Raw genomic sequence first — 26,055 nt, 5'->3', positions numbered from 1 at the left:
CATGCCACTATTCATTCACTCTCACATTCACACACTGGTGGAGGCAAGCTACGGGGCTGGCATTTATTTTTACATTAAACATAAAGTATGCATTTACACGTAACATATTTGACATAAGATAAAACAAAAACAACAACATGAAATCCGACATACCTGATAAAAAAAAGGTAAAAGAAAGAAAGACCTTTGGTGCCGAAACCCTGGGATTCGCTCGAGGCCCAGAGAGGATGAATTGTCAGAGCTGAGATCGTGAAACGAGGCGAACAGAGAGCTAGCTCACATGATTAAAAGGTAAGCACGACCTTTTTATTTTCGAACCGTGCATATTGTTTAAAGCCTAAATTATCTGTTCGCTAAGTTGAACGTATCGCAGTGTAAATTCACTCAGTAGAAAAAAAGGCGGCTAGCGTCCGTCTCAGTGCATTAAAACAAGAGACTTTTTTAAGAACTCCAAGTTGAAGAACATCTCAGTGCGTTAAAGCAGGAGACGTTTGTTACGGATTAATAGAATCGGTGTTTCATCCGCGGCGGTGTGTGATCCGTCTTAGTTATTAGGAAAAAAGTGGGGGTGTGTGATCCTTCCCCGTGTGTTAAAGCAGGAAACGTGTGTTACTATTAGTTAGAAAGCGGGGCTGTGTGCGCTCCGAGTTTGGCAACTCCACCCTTGGTTGGACACATCCTTGGGATTTGCCGGGTTGGTGACCTGGGCACCGGGGGTGCCCTAAATAACTAAAGCTAGGTGTTGGATCCTAGTCACGGTTGATAACCTGCATGAGAGTGGGGGCAAGTTGCTTTGTTAGTGAGAGAACGACTGCTTGGCTCGTCCCACTGACTGCAGTGTGTGTAGACGGTGTAGTGTGTGTGAAAGCGCCGTTAGAGTCGGCGTCTCGTCTGAAGTACGGGAGTCAATTAAAGTAACAAAAAGAATTTGTGTCTAAAAGTGTGTGTTTGTGGTGTGTAGTAATCGCAGCAGGCGGCCGTGTCGCGAATTGTTGCAAACTGTGAAGTCAATTGGGGGGTTTAATTTGGTTTTATATTTTTTGGGGAAGAGTAGCCACGGTATCGAGTCCGTGGCGCAGTTTGAATGATTTGTGAAGTGTACAAGAGCGGACGGCACCCGCTCTGTGTGCTGATTAGGGCGTTGTCCAGAATCAGCAGAAGTGTCTCGCAGAAAGTTTGAATGGGACTGCGAGAAGCATGAAGTGTGTGTGAGCCAGCCTCGAGGGGCGGGTTCACAGGTGGAACGAACGAAGAGTAAAATGTGCGTGTGTGTGAGAGAGAAAGACAAGGTAGGGGCGAGTGACCAGCCTGTGAGTGTGTGTGAATTCCTTGATGACAAAAAGGGAGACAAAGTAGATTAGTTGATTTTCTGTGAAATAATAATAGTTAAGAAATCGTAGTGATCAAATAGGAGAAAGTGAACTGAAAATAAAGAAAGAAAATAAACAGTGGATTAGTGTTGAAGTAATGATAAATAAATTGATAAAATTAACAGTGACATTTAAAGGTGATCAAGTACTCAAGGATGAATGGAGAATTTGATTGCTGACTGTATGAGAGCTGTTGGGGTGAAAGGAAAATGAGGTTGGAGGAGTGAGTTAACAGGTTAATGTGTGGGTGTAAAACAATGGGGTAATAAAAAAAAAGAAAGAAAATGATGAAAACAAAGAAAATAAAAAGTGTGGAAGTGTGAGTGGGAAATTGTCTTCAACTGGGGGAAGCAGTGACACTACAGGTCACCTTCTTCCCCTGCTGGACACAAAAGAAAACATAATTTGGAGTGTTGTGGATGAAAATAATTAATAACATCAAGAAGATTTTGTGTTTGCGGTTAAGACCAAATAAAAATTTCATTTTTGGGGTTTAAAGTCAGTAGAGTTCAAAACAAAATAAGTAGAGATGTGTTGCTTTAGGAGTGATGAAAACATATGCAGTCACAGTGAATAATGAAAGTCTCTCAGTCTGTCGATTACAGGTGGGGAACGGACCTGGATCAATTCTCCACGGGCAGCAGTCGGAAGAAAATTATAGGTTGAAATCATTAGAAAAAATAGAAACACCCAGCCAGAATTTCTTGGCTGAATTGTTTTGCAGCTTCCCGTCCTCATCCTGAACAAGCAAGCTCCAAGGAAGCTAATCTCTCCCTGAAGACACCGAGTGCAGTTCCAGAAGCACGAGCATGAACATCAACAGTGGACAGGAGTCCAAGAGACAATACCAGAGTTCTGAGCAGAGAGGTCCAGCAGCGCTGTGGGCAAACGGCATCAGAAAGAGAAGAACCACCATCTAGATTGGATGGATGGAGATGCGTTTCCAGCAAGCTGCAACCTCACTTTGTGTGAAGGACTTTTGAGAAGACTGTCTGAGCTTGACATTTGCCATGTTTGGAGTGAGATGGCAATGAAAGAGACAGTGGGACTAAGAGATACACGGGACAAAGCTGAAGAAAACTGACTGCCATTGGACTGTAAAGTGGGAGAGGAGAAAAGGAGCAGAAGAGGGCTGAGGCGGCTGTTTTAGTGTGGGGAATCAAATTGGGTTAAAGCATCCGGGGAGACAAGCGACTGCCTGGAAGTGGAGGGTTGACACAGTGTCCAGACCACCACAAAAGGGGGAGGAAGACAAGCACAGAGGTATGCAAGTGTACTGTTAGAAAAATGGAAAGGTGACACCACACATGCAGATAATATGCACCAGAGATAACAAAAATCATACACAAAGTGTTACACATTAAAAGAGGGTATTTGTAGAAGGGGTTGACAACACTCAGCGTGGTTGCCGATGGTAACCTGCAAGCATTTGGGGTTTAGCTGTGCCTGATTATGACAGAGTTTTTCATTTAGATGTTTGAAACAAAATTTGGAGTAAACGGAGTTTTGTTTCAGAAAAAAGGGGGAAGGTTCATGAAAGGATACATAAAAACAGAAAATGTATTAACCCAACTAACACACAGACACACACACACACACACACACACGTAATGAAGATCAAACACAATTTTAAGTCATCATCCTGTCTGGTTTATTGAGTGGGTTGAGAACTGATACATAGACGACTGAATTAGTATTATTTTGGGAAACATGATAGCAGGGGTGAACAGAATCCTGCAGCCAGAGTTTAAATGAGTGAAACTAGCAGATTTTTTTGTTTTTGTTTTGTTTTTGTTTCTGAAGTATGGGGAAAGTTTTACCATGGCACCAAGTTTTAGATTTGGTGTTTTCTCACCTATAAGAGAAAGAATATTCTGTGACAAGTCCTAAGACCGGGCTTCTGTATTTTTTTTCTTTTGTTTTTCAGTTTTATTTGTCATTTTTCATTTTATTTTTATTTTTTGAACAGTGCACTGATTTTTGTTTGTGAATTTCTTTTCTTTAAGCAGATTTGCACGTCAGGAATTAAAAGTGCTACACGTCGTCAAGAAAATTGTTGCAAGTGAGTTTCTCCACATTAAAATGGGCTCAGGAGAAAGCCGCTTATTTGGGACAATTAGAAAATGAGAGTCCCTGCCTAAAAAGGATTCAGCGAAGTAATCCGATCTAAAGTTTTTCTTTTTCTTTTTGAAATGACGTCATTTTGCTGAGAGTGGAAACTAAATGCGACGATAGGTTCCACTATCAGCAAAGAAAGAAAGAATGGATGGATGAATGGAAATAAAAACAAACTGACTGACTGGTAAAAGCTGACAAGACTTGACCACGACTCAAGGTTAATCTCCACCTAGACAGGAAAAAAGGGTGGATGAATTTATGTGTTTCCTTTTACAGGAGCAGAAAGATGACAGCAACATTCGAGGTTGCGTGATGGTTTAACCTTTTAAATGCCACTTTCTGTGTTTGTGAATCTACCAGGGGTGTTATTCATGGGCTTGTGTTGCTCACAGAAGTTACTGTGAGAAAGTGTGTACACACCTGCGCAGCGCTAACATTTGCATTTTTTTTTCTACAGCATTACAGTTCTTCATGTGATTTGATGATGTGATTTATAACAGAACAATTGGTGGATGTTTGTTTCTCTACTACAGGTTATGAGTTGGTGATGCTGTTACACTGTGTTGTTGGGAAAATATTGAAGGTTACTTTGACGATGTGAATAACGTGAGAAATTTCCTGTGTTGAAACCAGTGTCATTCTTTTTACAGCAGGCTTAATTTTATGGCCTTTTACGGCACCTCTGGAACGTGGATGGCCGACGCCTGCCCACCACACGATCCATGTGTGTTGCTAATGTTTGTTTTCTTTAAGAGTGCATGTGGAGGATTCAGCAGAAGCGGACAAGTGACATGAGAAAAACAAATAAAGGATGCAGTGTTTATGGAATAGTTGAATATGGGCACATTAGCCTGCCACTATTGAACTCATAGTGATAAAATGGGTGGAGTGATATTGTTTAAGGAAAGTCACAGATTAAATTGTGGAATAAATTGGGATGATTCATGATTTGGGACAAATTATGGTAATAATAGTGATTTAATGATTGGGAAAACCTGCACATGATACTTGTCTGTTATGCTGAGTACTTTGTCACTCTCATGATCTATAGTTGGTTGCAAATGTGAAGTTTGATTTAACAGATTTGTCTTCCAGGTTACAGGCCCCAGGTGGAGCTGGGAGTTAAACAAGCTTAACATGTGACTGCTGATTAATGTTTTTGCACAGGGTTACAGGTTGGAGTATGGCTGCTCCAAGTGGGAAACCCTGGAGATTGTTTTAGAGAGAATGTGCAACATTCTTGTGCATGTCTCATTGGGGAGTTGACACATGGTGAAAGCCACGTGGCAAGAGGAGTGTTATTTTGTAATCTGTAGATGTCGTGAGGTGCCATGACGAGAAGGAGTGGCTGAGAGGATCGTCCACAAGATGGGAGCTGAGGCCAGGAGAGAGGCTTCAGGAGGATCAGAGATCATCTTCAGCACAGCAGACATCACACAGAGAGCTGTGCTACTGAGCTTCCAGGAGATCAAGAGGAGACTTCCGACAGCAAGATTTTAAATAAAATGAAAGATTCAATGTTGACGCTGAGGAAGACAACTAAGGTGTACGACGTGCTCTGCCTTAAATCTTCAGCAGCGTTGGAACATGAGAACCTGAGGGATGGAGAGAGCATGCCAAGCTCCAAAAGTGACAGCGCACAGGAAGTCCAGCGATGGAATTGTGATTCTGTGTGAGGCACAAATACTAGGAGACTGGGAAATAGTTGACACCACTTTTCCCAAGGATTAAGATTACCTAAAGTGTGTCACTTTGCCATGCAGATTTGATGCTCTGCAGAGAAGCCTTCTGTGAGGGAGAGATGTAAACAGACGAGCCTTTTATCTACATTTAATTTATGTCAACTTCTTTAGGCTGGTTGAGGGGGAATTGGAGAGAAACAGTAGTGTTAGGTGTGACTGTTGTTATTGTAACTGTGATTTTTCTTATAAGTGAATTGCCCAGAGACAGACCTGAATCCATTCCAGCGACTCCATCATCACAGGCCACGGTGAAGCGAACCAAACGTAGTGAAACAGGTACATCAGATGAGTGTTTTGATTATTATGGCGGTATACAGTTGGACTACGTTAAAGGGTCCACAATCTCGTATACATTTGATCTTTGTGCTGTCATTGAGTGCAAGGGCTTGCTGAACAGTTGAGTCCAACATCTTTAATGGCAGTACAAAATCAGATGGTGTTAGATATGTTGTTGGGAGAAAAAGGGGGCGTTTGCGTGATGTTTGGGGATATGTATTGTACTTTCATTCCAAATAACACAGTTCCTGACGGCTCTGTGACCCGAGTTCTGGAAGGCCTAAAGACGTTGTCCACCACAATGTATGAGCATTTGGGATTAGATGACCCGCTGGAAGCGTGGATGACCTCTGTCTTTGGGCAATGGAAAGATTTCATTATGTTAATTATGGTTTCTTTGTCTGTTTTTATTGCAGTATTAGTGACATGTGGGTGTTGTTGTGTGCCTTGTATCAGAGCCTTGTTCGTAAGACTCATCAATCGTGCTGTGGGAGACTCTGATACAAAGGCAGACACCATGATGCCACTTTTGGGAAATGGGGAGTCACAGTATGAAAACATTATGGTGAGAGATTTAGTTTAGTTTTATCTGCCATAGGGCAGATAAAAAGGGGGATTTGTAGGAATGTTTAGCTTATTTTAGAGTTTAGAAATGTGTTAACATAGAATGTAGAACTATTGTAGAGACATTGACACTGCCCTCAATATAATAAAGGCCTCACTGTGTCGTGAACTTAGGAGTAGATTGTAGGAGACCCCTCCCCCACTTGAACTGTGAAAGTAAAACAGAGAGGAGTTAATGCTGAGTGGAAATTCCCCAGAGAATGTTTGGGTGGGGGTCTCAACATTTGTAACTGGATAACTGGTCTGGAACGGAGATGGGTTTTATGACCTCTAGGGAGTCACCTAAACCCAGTGTTTTAACTGTCACGCACACACATCCACACGCACACTCACTCATGTGCACACATACACCCAGGTATGCGTACACAGTCACACACGAGCACTCACATAGACACGCGGGAACGCGCACATGTAGGCATTCATGTGCTCGTGCACATAGACACAGACAGAGTTTGCAGCACACCGTGGGGGGTTTTATGATAGGGTCGCCCCTACAAAACTGTGTTTCACAGACAAAGGAGTGAAGATTTTTTGCAGAGGGACACACCGGCCTCGTCTTCCCTTCTAGAAGTGCATGCTTAAATGAAGATGAATAAAGATGAATAAAGGTTTTGTGAAATGACTACTGAGTTCCGGTGCCGTCTCTGGATGCCTCGACGAATAAAAGAACCGGGGTAAAACTGATTTCGCAACAGACCTCCAAGTAAATAATTTGCCCACTCCAGCTCCTACGACCAAATACAAACAGTGGGGAAGAGAGTTAGCACAACCCACCACAACTTCCAAACTGTATTCATGCTAGCATTAATTTATTTATAGGTGTAGATAACAGCAATGTTATGTTTGTCCATACTGCCTCCTGTTGCTGCTGTTACGGAGAGTTCCAGCAGGTGTCGCTGTGGTTCTCTCTAGGGCAGGGGTGTCAAACTCAAATACACAGTGGGCCAAAATTCAAAACTAGAACAAGGTCGCGGGCTAACATTAATATTTATTGAAAAATATCTTCCTCCAGATTTAAGAATGAATCTCTTCTTATGGACTCAAACATATGGAAGCCCGTTTCCGCCACTAAAAAAAAAAAAAAAGCTAGTATCCATAACTCGAAATTTCGAGTTATTTTCTCGAAATTTCGAGTTATTATCTCGAAATTTCGAGAAATATAACTCGAAATTTCGAGTTACTTTTCTCAAAATTTCGAGTTAGCTCTGCCAATCAAAAATATACGTGAATGAGGTCGCTTTCTTGTTACCCGGAAGCATATGGCGCAGGACCGCGCACTCAAAAACGGATCCCAACAAATTAAAGTATGTTTGCTGATAGTAACACCATGTGATTCAGCTAATAACACAGGGATTTCATCATTTGTGAAGCCAGGCTGAAAACACTCAGCAATCTGTGCATTCACGACTGGATGTAATACCGGTAGCTTAGCTGTAGCATTTGTAGCTGAGGGCTTCAGCTTCCGGGTAACATGGAAATGACGTCATTCACGTAGATTACTGATTGGCAGCGCTAACTCGAAATTTCGAGTTGCTTTTCTCAAAATTTTGAGTTAATATGTCGAAATTTCGAGATAATAACTCGAAATTTCGAGAAAATAACTCGAAATTTTGAGTTATGGATCCTTTTTTTTTTTTTTAGTGGTGGAAACGGGCTTCCATACAAACAAGTTTTGCTGAAAAACTGAATGTGGAACAAGCAAAGCTTAATACTAAACAATGTATATATTAGCTGTATAATACCAGTAGGCCAGCTCTGATAGTAATTTGGTATGGCGGGCCAGAGTTTGACACCTATGCTCTAGGGGTTATGTGTACTTCCTGTTATTGTCATGGAACGCTGTGCGGCAGGCAGGAGTAGGACCCAAAATGCAGGACTCACAGGCACGAGGGAATAAACTCAAAAGGCAGCTTTATTGCGTAACAGAAGATGATAGGCGATACAAAACTAGACTGGGAAAAACTAACATAAGGCTCACCAGGAAACACGGGGGAATCACACACAGCATGAGGGACGACGTCACAGAGAGCACAGGAAAACACAGGGCTTAAGTACACGGGGAGTAATCAGGGAATGGGCCACAGGAGGGAGACACAGCTGGGAGCAATAAGGCTAACGAGACAGGGGAGAGGTAAAACTGAACACACTGACATGAGACATGAACTTTCAGAATAAAACAGGAAACTGACACAGAGAATCAGACAGGACACTGAACATGACAGGCAGACTCATGAGCAGACACAATAACACCATGGACAGACAGAGGGAACACAGAGAAGTGGGAGCAGGCAGGCAAAGAACAGAAACCTAACAAATGGCAAAATCACAACAGAATACACACTCGGAATGAACAAAAGCATAAGGAAACACAAAACACTGAGTCCTCAGACTCAGGACCATGACAGTTATGAGTGTACGGACGTTCATGTTGGCTGCTAATAAACGCCTGGCATACAGTTACAGTGGACTGGTTATTATAAGCAAAACCTACATGGTGTCAGAAGTGGGATATCCTAGAAAGCCTACACAGTCCAAGAAGAAAAGCGGAGCCGGCAAGGACGACGAAAAAAGCAATCACCGCACAACATGGCGGACGGATTCCGGCGCCCAGATCCTCTCATCTTTGACGGCAACGTCGCTGAAAACTGGCGTAAGTTCGAGCGCGAATATGACATCTTTATCGCCGCTGCCCATAGTGACAAAAATGCTAAGACTAAGGCCTATATACTCCTCAATCTGGCGGGACCAGAGGCCATTAAAAGAGAGCGATCATTCACGTATGCCCCCGCAGTAATATCAGCTGAAGGCATAGAAGAAGTCGCCGTGGAATCAAGGGAAGATCCCGCATGTCTAAAGAGAGAGTTCAAGGAAATCTGCAACCCAGAGACCAATGTCATAATGGAGAGGCATAACTTTAACAAAAGACAACAGAAACCCGGTGAAACCATTAAAGCATATGTGAGCACGTTAAAGAACATGGCCAGAACCTGCAGCTTTGGTGCACTACAAGACGAGCTAATCAGAGACAGATTATAACCAGTGACAGCGTCAGACTTTCCCTGCTTAAAGAGACGGAACTCACTCTTGCCAAGGCGGTGCGTATATGCCAAATAAGCGAGCTCACAGATCAACATAGCAAAGCCCTCTCTACACCAAAGCATACTACATCTGCTAGTGTGGACACTGTACAGATTAAACATGGCAAGTTCAAAAGGAAAACAAATAAACTTCTAACGAACATTCAAAATTGCAGAAACTGTGGCGGTTCGCATCCAGCCAAAAGGGAGCAATGTCCTGCTTTCGGACAACAGTGTCACGTCTGCAAAAAATACAATCATTACTGTGATGGATGCATGCAACCACACAACTGAGATACTTAGGTAATATTCATGTGGTCTTTTGTCTTATGTTTACGTTATGCTCTAAAGCTTCTGTGATCATAAGTTAACTAATTTGATATTTTGAGTTACCTGTAATGCATGACAGCACTAAGCTATAGCCCAAATGGTGGCATAGACTTTGCTTTGCATTGTTTGTTATTTTATATAGGTATATGTTATATTGATTATATTTCTGCTCTTTCTGAGTTACCTGACCTCCGCTCCAGTCCTTCCTGGTTTGGCTGAAAGAGGAGGCTGAGGGTGGAGCTGGTTTAAATGCAGAAGCCAATAAAGTGGACTGGACCATCTATTGTGATCATGCAGGGGGAATGGGGTTCTTCTTGAATGATGGTTGGCTGTTATCTCTTTAGTTTTCACCTTTGGTGTATATAATGGTTTATTCATTTGCTATATAACTGGAGCTGTTTCTCATTTGGGCAGGTCAGTTTGTTGAGTTATGTTTTTGTTAAGTGACTTTTGAGTAGCGTTCTGTTATGTTAACCTCTTTTACGGGCCCACTTGGTTCTTAAAAACTTTATTTTTGATATCTTGTATTTTTATAATCATCTTGTCCTTTTTTGGGGGTATAATAAAACCCATTTTTTGAAGATTGCATTTGTGCCTGTGTGTTCCTGGCTGCTTGAATCATGACAATTGGTGGCAGCAGTGGGATACAGCCAGTTTAAAAAAAAATAAAAAATACACACACAAAAAAGGTACAGTGTTTGTTTTTTTTGGGGGTTTTTTCCCACTCCTTATTAAACCATGCAGAGAGGAGCAAGGAGTGTGAGAGTGGTCCGAGGAGATGTACCAAGCCAGCAAATGGGCTCAGAAGGACAAGTCGATGGAGGACAAGAGGAGAATGGAGCTTCTGCAGGGGTAGACAGCACTGAGGGCCAAGGTAAGGAGCCAACGATATCGGATCTGATCTCTCTTCTCCGTTCACATATGGGCCAGCAGGAGGCCAGAGAGGCTAAACAGAAGGAGGAGAGTGCAAAGCAAGAACAACGTTTTAAAGCACTTCAACACCAGTTTCAGTTGTTACAGGTAGAAGTACAAGCCTGCACTTCTCCTGTGCCTGAAGGTCAGGCAGCTGAATCACCTGATCCAGAATCTCTAGATGATGACATTCTTCCTCAAGCTGGTCCCAGTATATCAGTTACTGGTTCATCAGGTCAGTCCCATTTTCTGGAGCCTAAGTTACAAAAACTCACCGACGAGGATGATATTGAACATTTTTTGATTACCTTCGAACGCATTGCAATGGCCTGTCGGTGGCAGAGACATGATTGGGTTTTTCATCTTGTACCGCTGCTTACGGGCAAAGCAAGAGGTGCATATGTACATATGGATGTTGATGATTCTTTGGATTATGACAAGGTTAAGGCAGCTATTCTTTATAAATATGATATCAATCCTGAGACCTATAGGCAGAGATTTCGATCTCTTGATGTAAACCCTGCAGAAAGCCCTAAAGAGTTGTATGCACGGCTGAAGGAGCTTTATGTAAAATGGGTCCACCCTGAAGATAAAACCATTCAGGACATTGGGGAAATCATCATCCTTGAGCAATATTTACGAATGCTATCTCCTGAGTTGCAGGTGTGGATAAAAGAGCATAATCCACCCTCTGCTGCAGAGGCTGCAAAGCTGGCTGATGTTTTTGTGGCGGCACGGAAAAAGGGACAGCCTTGGAGCTTCATGGCTTGGAAAACGAAGGACAGCCGGAAATCACTCCCGCAAAGACCAGCTGCCAATGTGAGTAGGGCTTCATATAGCCACCCACCCAATGGGTCTTTGAAGTCCCCGGCCAAAACCTTGATATGCTATCTTTGTGGAATGGAAGGTCATACAAAGCCCATGTGCCCTGAAAACTCAGCTAAATTAACCCAAATGTGCTTTGTGCCTCGAAACCATGATAACTCTGAGATAAAATTAGACAGAGGGTTAAAGATGACATCAGTTGAGATTAATGGTGATACATTAAAGGCACTAATTGATACAGGTAGCACACAGACTCTTGTACACAGACAGTTTGTCCCCTTAAATAGTATTAATATGACTGAAACGATTCCTGTTTGTTGTGTTCATGGAGATGAAAAGCCTTATCCAACAGCGGACCTATACATCAAGGTGCAAGGACAGGTTTACCTCCTGAATATTGGGGTTGCTGATAATTTGCCATTCCCTGTTATATTAGGCCGAGATCTACCTGTGCTGGTTGACCTTTTGGATTATAGCCACACATGCAATGTTGCAGTAACTAGGGCTCAAGCTGAAGCTATGAAGCCAGCAGATGCCACTCAGACCCTTAGTGCTCTGCCATTTTATGAGGCAGAATTAGAGACAGCACCCGGGAAGTTGCGCAAGTCCCGCATGGAGAGAAGGCGAGAGAAATTTCATCATACTATTGTGAAAGCATCTCCTGTCTGTGAGCCTGAAATGTCTTTGGACTTTAGAGTCCCAGCTAATATCACTGAGATGCAACACAATGATCCAGTATTAGCACCCTTTTTTCAGAAAGCTAAAAAGCAAGGACATGAGATGGAACCAGATATTAACAGCAGTGAGGATTTTTTTCTGAAAGATGGCATTCTTTATCGCCGGCAAAGATCACAGGTACAGCTGATGGTTCCTAGTGGAGTCAGGGAGGTGGTACTGAATTTGGGGCACTCTGTGCCGTGGGCAGGACATTTAGGGAAGCATAAAACCATGGCTCGCATTAGGAAGTATTTCCACTGGCCGGGCCTGCATGCTGACGTGACCCAATTTTGTAAAAGCTGCCCTCAGTGCCAAAAGACTTCCATCAAAACCCCCTCCAGAGCTCCACTTCAGCCTTTGCCAGTTATTAGCACCCCATTTGAACGGTTGGGGATGGATGTTGTCGGAGCTGTTGAGAAAAGCAGGGCAGGAAACCGTTACATGCTGGTAATAACTGATTATGCCACAAAATACCCTGAAGTTTTTCCTCTGAAATCTGTAAAGGCCAAGTCTGTGGCTTTTTGTCTGGTGCAATTTTTCTCAAGGGTGGGATTCCCTCGTGAGATTCTGACAGACCGTGGGACTAATTTTATGTCAACTTTATTAAAGCAGGTCTATCAGCTTCTTGGCATCAAAGGGCTAAAGACTACTCCATACCATCCTCAAACAGATGGCCTGACGGAGCGCTTTAACCAGACCCTGAAGCAGATGTTGCGCAAGTTTGTGAATGACACTGGTACTGACTGGGATCAGTGGCTGCCTTACCTCCTCTTTGCGTATAGAGAAGTACCCCAAGCTTCTACTGGCTTCTCACCTTTTGAACTGTTATATGGTCATGAAGTAAGGGGGCCCCTCTCTTTGCTGAAAGAAATGTGGCAGGGTGACCGGAGAGGGGCAGGGGCTACTAATGTCATTTCATATGTTATACAGATGAGGGAGCGACTTGAGAAGATGACTGAGCTTGCCCAAGCTCATATGGTAGCTGCCCAGCAACATCAGAAGGTCTGGTATGATCGGTCAGCTCGGGAGAGGTCATTTGAACCTGGACAAAAGGTACTTGTACTCCTTCCAAGTGATGACCGTAAGCTGTTAGCTAAATGGCAAGGACCTTTTCAGATTCAGCAGAAACTGGGAGCTACCACCTATCGGCTGGCAACTCCAGGTCACTCTCGCTCCAGTAGAGTTTTGCATGTAAATCTCCTGAAGGAGTGGGTGGAGAGGCCGAAGAGAGCAGAAGTTCTTTTGATAAGGGAGATTCATGAGGAGGAAGAGGTGGAGGAGCAGTATCTTCCTTCAGGTGTGCTCCAGCATTTGGACCTTAATCACCTTTCAGAAGAAAAACAGCTTCAGGTGAAAGAGTTATGCAGCTCTGGGGTGTTTCAGGAGAATCCTGGGAGGACGGATGTTATTGAACATGACATTGTATTAAAGGATGGAGCGTCTGTGAGACGTATGAGTTATAGGATTCCAGAGCGGCTGTTAACATCATTGAGGAAGGAGGTGAATTTAATGTTGTCTCTAGGGATCATTGAACCATCTAAGAGCGAGTGGTGCAACCCAGTGGTTTTGGTCCCAAAGAAGGATAGTAGCCTGCGGTTTTGTATTGATTTCAGGTACTTGAATGCCATCTCAAAGTTCGATTCATACCCTACACCTAGGGTTGATGATCTGATTGAGCGACTTGGGAAAGCCCAGTACCTGACGACTCTGGATCTCTGCAAAGGCTATTGGCAGGTGCCACTTACTGAACGCTCAAGGGAACTGACTGCCTTCCGGACACCATGGGGGCTATTCCAATTCACAGTCCTGCCTTTTGGTTTGCATGGAGCCCCTGCAACATTTCAGAGGCTGATGGATCGGGTACTGTGTGGTTTGTCAGAGTTCACGGCAGCATATCTGGACGATATTGTGATTTACAGCCAAACCTGGGAGTAGCACCTCAAACATCTAGAAAAGGTACTAGAGCGTCTCAGAGAAGCTGGGCTGACTGTTAATTCGTCAAAATGTGTTTTTGCCAAGGCTGAAACTGAATACCTGGGATTTGTCACAGGTAATGGGGTGATAAAACCACAAGTGAGCAAAATCAGTGCTATTGAATCCTGCAGTTTGCCACAGACAAGGAAACAACTTAGATCATTTCTTGGCATGGCAGGGTTCTACCACAGATTTATCCCTCATTTTTCTGCCAGGGCGTCTCCCCTCACTGATCTAACAGGTTCTAGGTGCCCTAACCAGATTCAATGGACGGAGGAGGCTGAGGCAGCTTTCCAGGATATCAGGCAATCCCTCAGTAAGACTCCAGTCTTGTATAGCCCAGATTTTGAGAAACCTTTTATTCTTCAAACTGATGCTTCTGATAGGGGTCTGGGGGCTGTTCTTCTACAGGGACCACCCAATGAGCGACACCCAGTGGCTTTCATTAGCCGCAAAATGTTCCCAAGAGAGATGAGATATTCAACGGTGGAAAAAGAGGCTTTAGCAATCAAGTGGGCACTTGATTCCCTCAAGTATTACCTCCTAGGCCAGGAATTTAAACTGGAAACTGACCACAAGGCGCTCCAGTGGTTGGAGAAAATGAAGGATACGAATGGACGAATCACCAGATGGTACCTTGCGATGCAGCCATTCCGTTTTACCATTCAGCATATTGCAGGCAAGAACAACTGCACAGCGGACTATCTCTCTCGCTGTTCCAGCTCACTGCCTAAGGGGGGGGAGTGTGTGATGGATGCATGCAACCACACAACTGAGATACTTAGGTAATATTCATGTGGTCTTTTGTCTTATGTTTACGTTATGCTCTAAAGCTTCTGTGATCATAAGTTAACTAATTTGATATTTTGAGTTACCTGTAATGCATGACAGCACTAAGCTATAGCCCAAATGGTGGCATAGACTTTGCTTTGCATTGTTTGTTATTTTATATAGGTATATGTTATATTGATTATATTTCTGCTCTTTCTGAGTTACCTGACCTCCGCTCCAGTCCTTCCTGGTTTGGCTGAAAGAGGAGGCTGAGGGTGGAGCTGGTTTAAATGCAGAAGCCAATAAAGTGGACTGGACCATCTATTGTGATCATGCAGGGGGAATGGGGTTCTTCTTGAATGATGGTTGGCTGTTATCTCTTTAGTTTTCACCTTTGGTGTATATAATGGTTTATTCATTTGCTATATAACTGGAGCTGTTTCTCATTTGGGCAGGTCAGTTTGTTGAGTTATGTTTTTGTTAAGTGACTTTTGAGTAGCGTTCTGTTATGTTAACCTCTTTTACGGGCCCACTTGGTTCTTAAAAACTTTATTTTTGATATCTTGAATTTTTGTAATCATCTTGTCCTTTTTTGGGGGTATAATAAAACCCATTTTTTGAAGATTACATTTGTACCTGTGTGTTCCTGGCTGCTTGGATCATGACAATTACAAAAAACAATGCAAATCCGCAAAACCACATCACAGAGGCAAGCAAGTGAACCAAATTTCAGAGGATGCTGACCCAGACAGTGATGAGACATTTTGCATTGAGCACCTAACAATGGAGGGTGAGAACAATCACAACAAAGAAGGATACTGCACAGTCAAAGTTTCTGATAAGGCCCTCAAACTAAAAGTAGACACTGGGGCAAAATGTAACGTAATCTCACTAGACACTTACAGAAAGATCGGCAACAACGAAACCCTATTCAAGTCACAAAAACAGGTAAATCTTGTTGCTTTCGGAGGCACGAAGATCAAGACCACAGGCACAGTTACTCTCAAGTGCAAGCTAGCTGGACAGTTATATGACCTGCAATTCCAAGTTGTAAAACACGATGTGCAACCCATCATCGGATTAAAGGACAGCGTGCGAATGAAACTGGTTAGTTTCAGCAAGGAAGTCTACCAGGTTGACACAGATCAGGATGAGACACTAGCGCAGAAAGTGTTTCATGAATACACAGACCTGTTTGAAGATGAAGTCGGTGACTTACCTGTAACTTACTCAATGAAACTCACTCCAAACGTGTCACCTGTCGTCAACCCTCCAAGACGCGTTCCTGTTCCTATGCAGAAAAGAGTTAAAGAGGAACTCCAAAGAATGCAGGCCCTGGGAGTAATTGAACCAATGGAGGAGCCCACGGAATGGGTATCCAACATGGTCGCAACACACAAAAAGAATACAGATGATGTTCGTATCTGCATTGATCCAAGGGATCTGAACAAGGCACTAATGCAACCTCACCATCCCATGCATACTGTGGAGGAAGTAGCTGCTCAGATGTCGGGAGCAACCATCTTCTCAGTTCTGGATGCAAAGAGCTCCTTCTGGCAAATCAAATTAGATCCTGCCTCATCTCTTCTCACTACATTTGCAACACCTTTCGGCAGATTCAAATTCCTGAGGATGCCCTTTGGCATCAACACCGCTTCTGAAGTCTTCCAGAGAGCCATGGAACAAATATTCATGGGATATCCATGCGCAGTGATTGTGGACGACATCATAGTGGGAGGCAAAGGAATACAGGAGCATGACAAAAATTTAAAAAAGGTTCTGGAGCGGGCCAGACAAGTAAAACTCAAACTGAATCCAAAAAAGTGCAAGTTCAGACTTAAAGAAGTGAGCTACGTGGGACACATATTCACTGACGAAGGGCTAAAAGCAGATCTAACTAAAATCTCCGCGATCAATGAAATGCCACCACCAGAGGACAAGACGTCTCTCCAACGTTTCCTGGGAATGATCAACTACCTGGGCAAGTTCATCCCAAACTTAAGTGAACTGTCAGCACCTCTTCGTCAGTTGCTTCACAAGGATGTGGTGTAGAGCTGGACTCAACATCAGCAGGATGCTTTCAACAAACTTAAAACATGCCTCACTAGCCCACCAGTACTTCAATACTATGACATGCACAAGCCAGTGACTCTCACATGTGACGCTTCCCAGCATGGTCTAGGGGCTGCATGCCTTCAGGACGACAAACCTGTGGCATATGCATGAAGAACTCTAACTCCAGCGGAGAGAAGGTACGCTCAGATAGAGAAGGAGTTACTAGCTGTAGTGTTCGCATGTTACAGGTTTTACGACTACATCTACGGAAAGCCAGTGGTGATTGAAACTGACCACCAGCCTTTGGTCACAATCCAAAACAAACCTTTCCACACAGTCCCGGCACGGCTACAGCGCATGATGCTACGATTACAAAAGTTCAACTTGACCCTGGTGTACAAGAAAGGCAAACACCTTTACATCGCAGACACACTCTCTCGCACACCAACGCTGGATGAGCAACCTCTAAAGGAAGAGGGGCGCGACTTCGAGGTAATGTCACTTCAGCTCATATCACCAAAAGAGCTCACCGAACACACCTCGAAGGACGCTACCCTACAGACACTTGCTCGCTACATCCAGCAGGGGTGGCCAAAACAAGCAAGTAGTGTGCCTATAGAAATAAAACCATTCTTCAGCTACCACGATGAACTAATCATCGACAACAATGTCATTATGAAAGGCAACAGAGCCATCGTTCCAGCATCACTACATGATACCTATCTGCAGGAACTACACAAGGGACATCCAGGCATGGAGTCTACAAAAAGGAGAGCAAGGGACAACGTATTCTGGCTGACAATAAACTCTGACATTGAGAACAAAGTCAAATCATGCAGCATTTGCAACGGTCTAAAGCCTCACCAACAAAAACAACCCCTGAAACTACACCAAATTCCTGATCTTCCCTGGTCTATCACAGCCACAGACATATTCGAATGGGACAATCACCACTACCTCGTGCTCGTGGATTCATATTCTGGATGGTTTGAAATAGATAAACTTGAAAACCTAACATCTGCCTCAGTCATTAACAAACTCAAACACCACTTCTCAGTACATGGGATACCACAGAAACTGTACTCAGACAATGGCACCCAGTTTACCAGCCAGACCTTTCGTGAGTTTGCCACACACTGGGAGTTCATACATGTCACAAGCAGCCCTGAGTTCCCTCAGTCAAATGGACTCAGTGAAAGAGCTGTCCGGAGTGCTAAAAGACTCCTTGAAACATCAAAAAGAGATGGAACTGATTTCTATTTGAACCTGTTACATCTACGCAACACGCCACGAGACAACATTCTTGGCTCACCAGCACAGAGGCTGCTATCAAGACGAACGCGGTCAACCCTTCCTGTGTGCAAAAAACTGCTAACACCAACAGCAAAAGTGACAACCACTATCAAAACTCAACTCACAAAAAAGCGTAAAACTCAAAAACAGCACTACGACAAGTCCAGCAAGCTGCTCAGTCCATTAACACCAAACGAGGTGGTGAGATTACAAACACAGAGAGGACATGACAAGATTGGAGTTGTAAGTAAAGTATGTGCTGTACCTCACTCATATGTCGTTGAGTCGGGTGGAAAAGAATACAGGCGCAACAGACAACATCTTCTGCCTGTGAGCGAGCCTCAACCCGAAAAGCTCGCTACAACTCAAGATGAACTGGACTCACCTCGAAGAGCGGATGAATCTGAACCTTATAAAACACAAACCAACAAACATGAAATAGTTCAAGTTCAACTCGACCCACCACAACATGGCACAAAACAGCAGGAACAGGTGATAACACCTACAAAATGCCAAGTACGTTCTGATGACAACTTGTACCGAACCAGATCTGGTAGAGTGTCTAAACTGAATAGTAAATACGTGGATTAAAAGCACACTGGTGCTGTATTTTCTGTTTTGAAATGTGTTTTATCTTGTGTTATGTTATTGCATACTTGTCGCAGTTATGACAATGATTACTGTGAATTTCATTTGATATTTGAAGCCTCATTTTGTTTTGTAATCCATAACCTGATAAGTTCTTCAATTACGGTGGTGTTGTTTGATTTGGGTTTGCCTGAAAAGTGCAAAACTAAGAAGAAGAAAAAAACTGAAAAGATAACAGCAATGTTATGTTTGTCCATACTGCCTCCTGTTGCTGCTGTTACGGAGAGTTCCAGCAGGTGTCGCTGTGGTTCCCTCTAGGGGTTATGTGTACTTCCTGTTATGAGTGTACGGACGTTCATGTTGGCTGCTAATAAACGCCTGGCATACAGTTACAGTGGACTGGTTATTATAAGCAAAACCTACAATAGGATTGCACCAAAGAAGAAGAAGAAAAGAATGAGGAGGGGCTCTAACTGATAATGAACATAACTACAGGCTTGGAGGTCCTAAAAGTCAGGTATAAAAGAAGAATGGTTTGGGGGTTAAGAACACATTTTGGGTAATTATAAAATGTGATTTATGACCCTGTTACACTAGGTTGTAGGCACAAGACTTGAATAATAAGCTAAGTCACTAGAAAGTAATATATAAACAATGCTGACAACCTAAATATCCAAAAGAAATGGTGACAAAAACCCAAACATTAATTATTCAAAAAAAGGTGTGAGCCCAAAAATCTCAAAACAAGAGGCAGGTACAGTGATATTTATTAACAGCATGTAGAAGTGTTACTTCTGATGCGTGGAAATCCCACAGTGGAAATATTATTATTATCATTTCTAAGAGTATAACAATTTTAATTGGAATGAAAAGAAAAGCAGAAGATCGATACCAAAACATGCAGTATCGCACACCACTACCCACAATGCATTGCGGCCTGCCGTCAATCCCGAAGCGCGCTAATTTTGAAATAACACACCACGTGATTACGTTGTGCAGCTGAGTCACGTGACGCACAGCAACAAATCGCTGCAGAGCTGGGTAAAGGGGGCGGAGCAAAGTGTGTGCGCTGGAGAGGACTCGAGCAGAGAGAGCTGCTTTTTCGTGAAACGGGAGTAAAGTAGTAAACCTACAGGATCATATACAACTACCTACTTTTCAATCGATATCTGCATCGATCTACCCACCGCTGTCTCTTGGATTGTAGCTGTGATCAGCGCGAACCACGTGTGTCTCAGCTTCCTGATCTGTTAACTGTGTTTGGAAAGGCTTCTAGCTTAATCACAGAGTTGTCTTGTTTGTGGGCTCATCTAAAGGTAAGCACGGAGCTAACTTTGATGTGGTTTTAGTTTATGTTTTTCTCTGGTGAGAATAATAGATTGCTTACTATACATTGAAGTTAGGGAGACTGTAGAGTTTGTGATTGCTTGCAATATTATAATATGGCGGTTGCTAGGAGGTAAGAATACATATAACAAAATAATCTTGGAATATGAACAAAAGGATGGAGTGCAGGGGAGGAGAACAACCAACCCCCAGGACATGAAGCCACGGGTACAAGCCTGGGGGAGGGCAATCAGCCTTTAGTGGACAATTATGTTATGAAAAATGACGTATTAACTACTACAAAACACTGACCTTTGTGGAAATGCTTGGAGCAGACTAACAAGTGAGCTGGAGTGTTCTGCGACGTTATATTTGTCTTCGAATGGTGTGAAATGTGAAAGCCTGCATGCCATAGTTTGCCCTAGTGACAAGCCTGCATGCTTGCCACTAGGGCTGGGCCATATTATACCGTTCACGGTAATACCGGTACAATGTTAGGCAACGATAAGAAAATGGACTATTGCGATAGAATATGGGTAAAACACGCATGCGCGGTGCCTTTGTTTTCATACGCACATGGCCGAAAAAGCATGGCGGCAACAGAGAATGAGAAGGGAGAAAGCGGATCGTTGAGTGAAACGGATGAACCAGAATTAGTTTGTAAAAATGGTTCCACTTCAGTAATGTGGAGCTGGTTTGGTGTTTGTCCGTCAGATACACAACAAAGCACATTTTTTTTTGTAGAAAAAGCAAGCGGGCCCTCATTATTGCCATATTTGTTGGACTAAGGCGCTCGTAAATCTGGGAGTAATCTGGGTCCTAAACTCCGTCACTTCAGGTCCCAAAGTCAAACGAACACTGCAGCATCACTGAGTTAAAAACTTCTAAATTCTTTCTTAAATCTCTGAAGGATACCCGATCTGTACCAGAAACCAGATACAATGCCGGACATTGTTTCTTCTTCTTCTTCGATGTTTATCAGTGGCTTGTACATGCATGTACATGCAGTGCTGCCGTCTTCCTTTTCAGTCAGTTATTACGCTCTTTAATCCTACTATGTATTTCTGCTTCTTTCGGGCTTTTACAAAGCTTCAAAAAAAAGAAAAAAAAATATATATATTAGGGGTGCAACGATACACAAAATTCACAATTCAGTTCGATATTTTTTCAATAGAAAAAAATGTTCATGCCTTTGTAATTTGTCATTTATTAAAATTATAAATATATATTTTAACAAGTACAGTTTTTAAATTTAATGTTGCTGAAACAACCAAGTAATAAAAAAATAAATCTATCTGATTGAGGAATCACTCATCTTTGGAAATGAGAGTTTATTACAGAGAAATGTCTCTTTCCTAAATAAAAGCTATACTATACGCTTCTTCTGGGCTATATTCTCAGCAGCATATTAAACACATCAGGTCCCAATAAGGAGAATCGTGTGCTAATGACTCTGGTAAAGTTTGTAGCATGTGTGCTTGTTGTTTTAGTCTGCTTCCACTTGTCTTTGCACTAGGATGATGTCGGCGTAAATGTGCAGTCCTATTCATTGTGTTCCCACTAGTGCTGTCAGCGTTAATCTGAAATGACGTTAACGCCACAACACGGCAAATCTCCGTTAACGAGCTACCGTGGGGCTAACTGCGCTAACACAATAGTTCCCACCCATGTAATTGAGCATTGCGTGGCACATCCAACATACTGTTTTACTTTTGTCCATGACGCGCTTACCTTCAGGGTCATACTTCACATGAAGACCAAAATAGTTCCAAAGGCCAGATCTGAATGGGGGGGGGGGGGGGGTTCAATTTGCCATGTTACAACGAGCTTAGCTACTGTCTTGCTAGCTTGTGCTGCGCTCAGTGGATCTGCGCTCGACAGTGGAGCCTAGGCGGAGTAGTCGAATGCAGATCCACTGAGCTCTCAACACAGACAGCATTATCAGAAGAAAAGTTGATAAAATAAATTAAAATTTTGTATTGTTTGATACATATGCGTACCGAACCGAAAGCACTGTATCGAACGGTTCAATATCGATATCGATTGATACTTTTTTTTTTTACAACAGGAGTAACAGGAGCAGAAGAGTCTGTTGGAGCAGCAGAGAAACAATTTCAGCCATTTGGACTCAGCTCAGCCACTACAGAGGAAAAAATGTCTTCAACACAAAAGGTGAGAAAAACATCACAGACAACACAACACTTATTGAAACTGTGTGTTCAGCTGGTTGGTTTTTAAAAACCTGTTAACAGCAGCTTTATCTTTTCTATCCTGGGCTCATCCATATATACAGAATCTACATTCAAAATCAGAAACCACAGAAGTCACAAGAAAATACAAAGATCATATTTTATCTACACACATTGAAACAACAATATCATCAGTTGAACTGAAAAAAATTTTGTGAAATAAAAGATTTTCTCCGCTGATCAATATTTCCTAATGTCATTTTAATTATACCTCTCTTTGTGTCACATCATTGTAATGTGATACTATCACCAGAAGGTGGTGGTAACACACCAGCAATGTGTTTGTTGACATGTTTGATTCCACTGACGGAGGGAGTTTCAGTTTGTTCCACGACTGCATTTCACTCACTGCCTCTGTCACTGCAGGACCAACATGGAGCAAGAAGTCAGCACTTTCAGGAGGCTGACAAACCTCACAGAAGAAAGGGAGAGAAAACGTACAGCTGTGACTTGTGTGGAAAGTCTTTTACCCTGGCTGGAGGCTTAAAAAGACACCAACTCATGCACAGTGGAGTTAAACCTTACAGCTGTGACTTGTGTGGAAAGTCTTTTACCCTGGCTGGAGCCTTAAAAACACACCAACTCATCCACAGTGGAGTTAAAGCATACAGCTGTGAGTTGTGTGGGAAGTCTTTTACCCAGGCTGGAGCCTTAAAAACACACCAACTCATCCACAGTGGAGTTAAAGCATACAGCTGTGAGTTGTGTGGGAAGTCTTTTATCCTGGCTGAAGATTTAAAGAAACACCAACTCATCCACAGTGGAGTTAAAGCATACAGCTGTGACTTGTGTGGAAAGTCTTTTACCCTGGCTGGAGCCTTAAAGAAACACCAACTCATCCACAGTGGAGTTAAAGCATACAGCTGTGACTTGTGTGGAAAGTCTTTTACCTGGGCTGGAAACTTAAAGAAACACCAACTCATCCACAGTGGAGTTAAAGCATACAGCTGTGACTTGTGTGGAAAGTCTTTTGCCCGGGCAGGAGACTTAAAGAAACACCAACTCATCCACAGTGGAGTTAAAGCATACAGCTGTGACTTGTGTGGAAAGTCTTTTACCCTGGCTGAAGATTTAAAGAAACACCAACTCATCCACAGTGGAGTTAAATCTTACAGCTGTGAATTGTGTGGAAAGTCTTTTACCCTGGCTGGAGCCTTAAAAACACACCAACTCATCCACAGTGGAGTTAAAGCATACAGCTGTGACTTGTGTGGAAAGTCTTTTGCCCGGGCAGGAGACTTAAAGAAACACCAACTCATCCACAGTGGAGTTAAATCTTACAGCTGTGAGTTGTGTGGAAAGTCTTTTACCCTGGCTGGAGGCTTAAAAAAACACCAACTCATCCACAGTGGATTTAAAGCGTACAGCTGTGAATTGTGTGGAAAGTCTTTTACCCAGGCAGGAGACTTAAAAAGACACCAACTCATCCACAGTGGAGTTAAAGCGTACAGCTGTGAATTGTGTGGAAAGTCTTTTACCCTGGCTGGAGGCTTAAAAAAACACCAACTCATCCACAGTGTAGTTTAAGCACACTACTGTGACTTGTGTTGTAAAGCTTTTGCTCAAAGTCGAAACTTACAGAAGCATCTAGTTACCCACTCTGGAATTAAGGCGTACAGCTGCGATTTTTGTGGAAAAAGGTTCAGTGACAAACAGTACCGAAATATTCACCTACGGATTTACACTGGAAATTATGTTTCCTGCTGTGATCAGTGTGGGAAACTGTTTACAACAGATGCACAGTTACAACGACACGTTTAGCCACTCTGAGGAGAGACCTTACAAAAGTGAACTGTGTGAGAAGACTTTTAAAGTTCCACATCACCTGAAAAAAACACCAACAGATCCACACCAGAAATTAACTCTACAAGTGCAGTTACTGTGAGGATGTATTGATTTTTTTTATCTTGTAATTTTAACCTGATTGTTTGGAACAGGTCTGATCAATAAACTTATGGAGTTATACTGAATGAACAGTTTGGAAAAATGAAGAGTCATTTTCGCTTGGTAAGCTGAGTGTTTTAATGTAAACAGTAAAACGTAGTTGGACATTGGCAGAGATCACTTACGCTGTCATTGTTTAGAAGCAGAGCAACACAGATGGATCCAGTTCTCAACCCTGTCGTCACTGTAGTGTAGTCACCTCCAATCATCAACGGGACCTTAAACCACGTCAACGTAGACACACTGGGCCCTATTTCAGGAAGCCGGTTTAGAAAACTCAGAGTGAAAAACGATACTCAGGGTTGAGTAACCCTGAACTGTCCAACTCGGAATATTCTGTTTCAGAAAGGCTGATAACAAGTAGTTCAATCAACGCGGAGTTGCTTTAACCCCAAGTGAAGCGCGCGCACGAGGATACATAAAGCCCTGATTAGTGGAGCACAGATTAAGCGAGTCACCATGGAGACGGAGGGAAAGAAGGCGCGGTCAATGTATTTTACAGCGCTTGAGGCCGAAATTCTGATGGCAGCATATGCTGATAACATGCAAATTTTGCAGAAAAAAAGTAACACAGCCTCAGCTGCAAAAGAAAGGGAGCATGCATGGCAAAACATAGCTGACAGTCAATGCGTGAGTGTTAATTTAAACATTGATCTAGGGATTTCCACCCATTTAACACGTTATTTATTATATTTCATTTTTTATTTTATACATTTTATTTCGTGATGTGATGTGAGCGCAGGTGCAACCCAACAGGCCCCAAACGTTCCTGGCAACAAGTAAAAATGAAATATAAAAATATAGTCCAAACAGGTAAGGTGTAATTGTATTATGAGCCATAGTGCTTGATCTGTTTGTCCTATGTAAATCAATTGCAGTTAGAGGCTACATTAATTTCCCGCTCTAATCACTCTCTCCCGGCGGAGAGCTCTGCGGAGAATTTGGGCTTCACGATCTACTGGCTCGTCAAGGAAGGGGCACGCCATGTCTGACCTACAGTCAGGTTTCCGACAAAGAGGCGGAGAAAGTCAGGGTTAGTTGAAGTAAACCTGCTAGGGGGCAGGTTAGCTTCACGGAGTGTGTCGTCATAGTAACTCACTCAGGATTAATCTAAACTCGCTTTGTGAAACCGAAAACCCAGAGTTTTCGTTAACTCAGGGTATACTTACTCAGAGTTTGCACTAAACCGGCTTCCTGAAATAGGGCCCTGGGCCCTGTTTCAGGAAGCCGGTTTGGAAAACTCAGAGTGAAAAACGACACTCACGGTTGAGTAACCCCGAACTGTCCAACTCGGAATATTCCGTTTCAGAAAGGCTGATAACAATTAGTTCAGTCAACGCGGAGTTGCTTTAATCCCAAGTGAAGCGCGCGGACGAGGATACATAAAGCCCTGATAAGCGGAGCACAGATTAAGCGAGTCACCATGGAGACGGAGGGAAAGAAGGCGCGGTCAATGTATTTCACAGCGCTTGAGGCCGAAATTCTGATGGCAGCATATGCCGATAACATGCAAATTCCGCGGAAAAAAGTAACACAGCCACAGCTGCAAAAGCATGCATGGCAAAACATAGCCGACAGAGTCAATGCGTGAGTGTTAATTTAAACATTGATCGAGGGATTTCCACCCATTTAACACGTTATTTTATCATATGTTATTTTATTTGTTATTTTATACATTTTATTTTGTGATGTGATGTGAGCGCAGGTGCAACCCAACAGGCCCCAAACGTTCCTGGCAGCAAGTAAAAATGAAATATAAAAATATAGTCCAAACAGGTAAGGTGTAATTGTATTATGAGCCATAGTGCTTGGTCTGTTTGTCCGATGTAAATCAATTGCAGTTAGAGGCTACATTAATTTTCTT

The 26,055-nt window shown here is 42.9% G+C and overlaps 1 pseudogene across 1 annotated transcript; it reads left to right on the top strand.

The window, feature by feature from the left end:
- The first annotated feature begins 10,146 nt into the window (after nt 1-10,146).
- On the top strand, nt 10,147-25,396 carry LOC146675319 (uncharacterized; annotated as a pseudogene). The gene is made up of 9 exons (XR_014910351.1): nt 10,147-13,922; nt 14,011-14,041; nt 14,377-14,597; nt 14,688-14,750; nt 15,444-16,784; nt 17,040-18,600; nt 19,949-19,988; nt 22,067-22,170; nt 22,614-25,396. The product of XR_014910351.1 is annotated as an uncharacterized LOC146675319 (transcript).
- Nucleotides 25,397-26,055: the final 659 nt, after the last annotated feature.

The sequence above is a fragment of the Rhamphochromis longiceps genome, linkage group LG3, assembly GCF_057381845.1.
Source record: "Rhamphochromis longiceps isolate RC_006_pf linkage group LG3, R_longiceps_female_GT1.1, whole genome shotgun sequence".
In the NCBI taxonomy this organism is placed as follows: domain Eukaryota; kingdom Metazoa; phylum Chordata; class Actinopteri; order Cichliformes; family Cichlidae; genus Rhamphochromis; species Rhamphochromis longiceps.
This window is presented reverse-complemented; position numbering and strand designations above follow the sequence as displayed.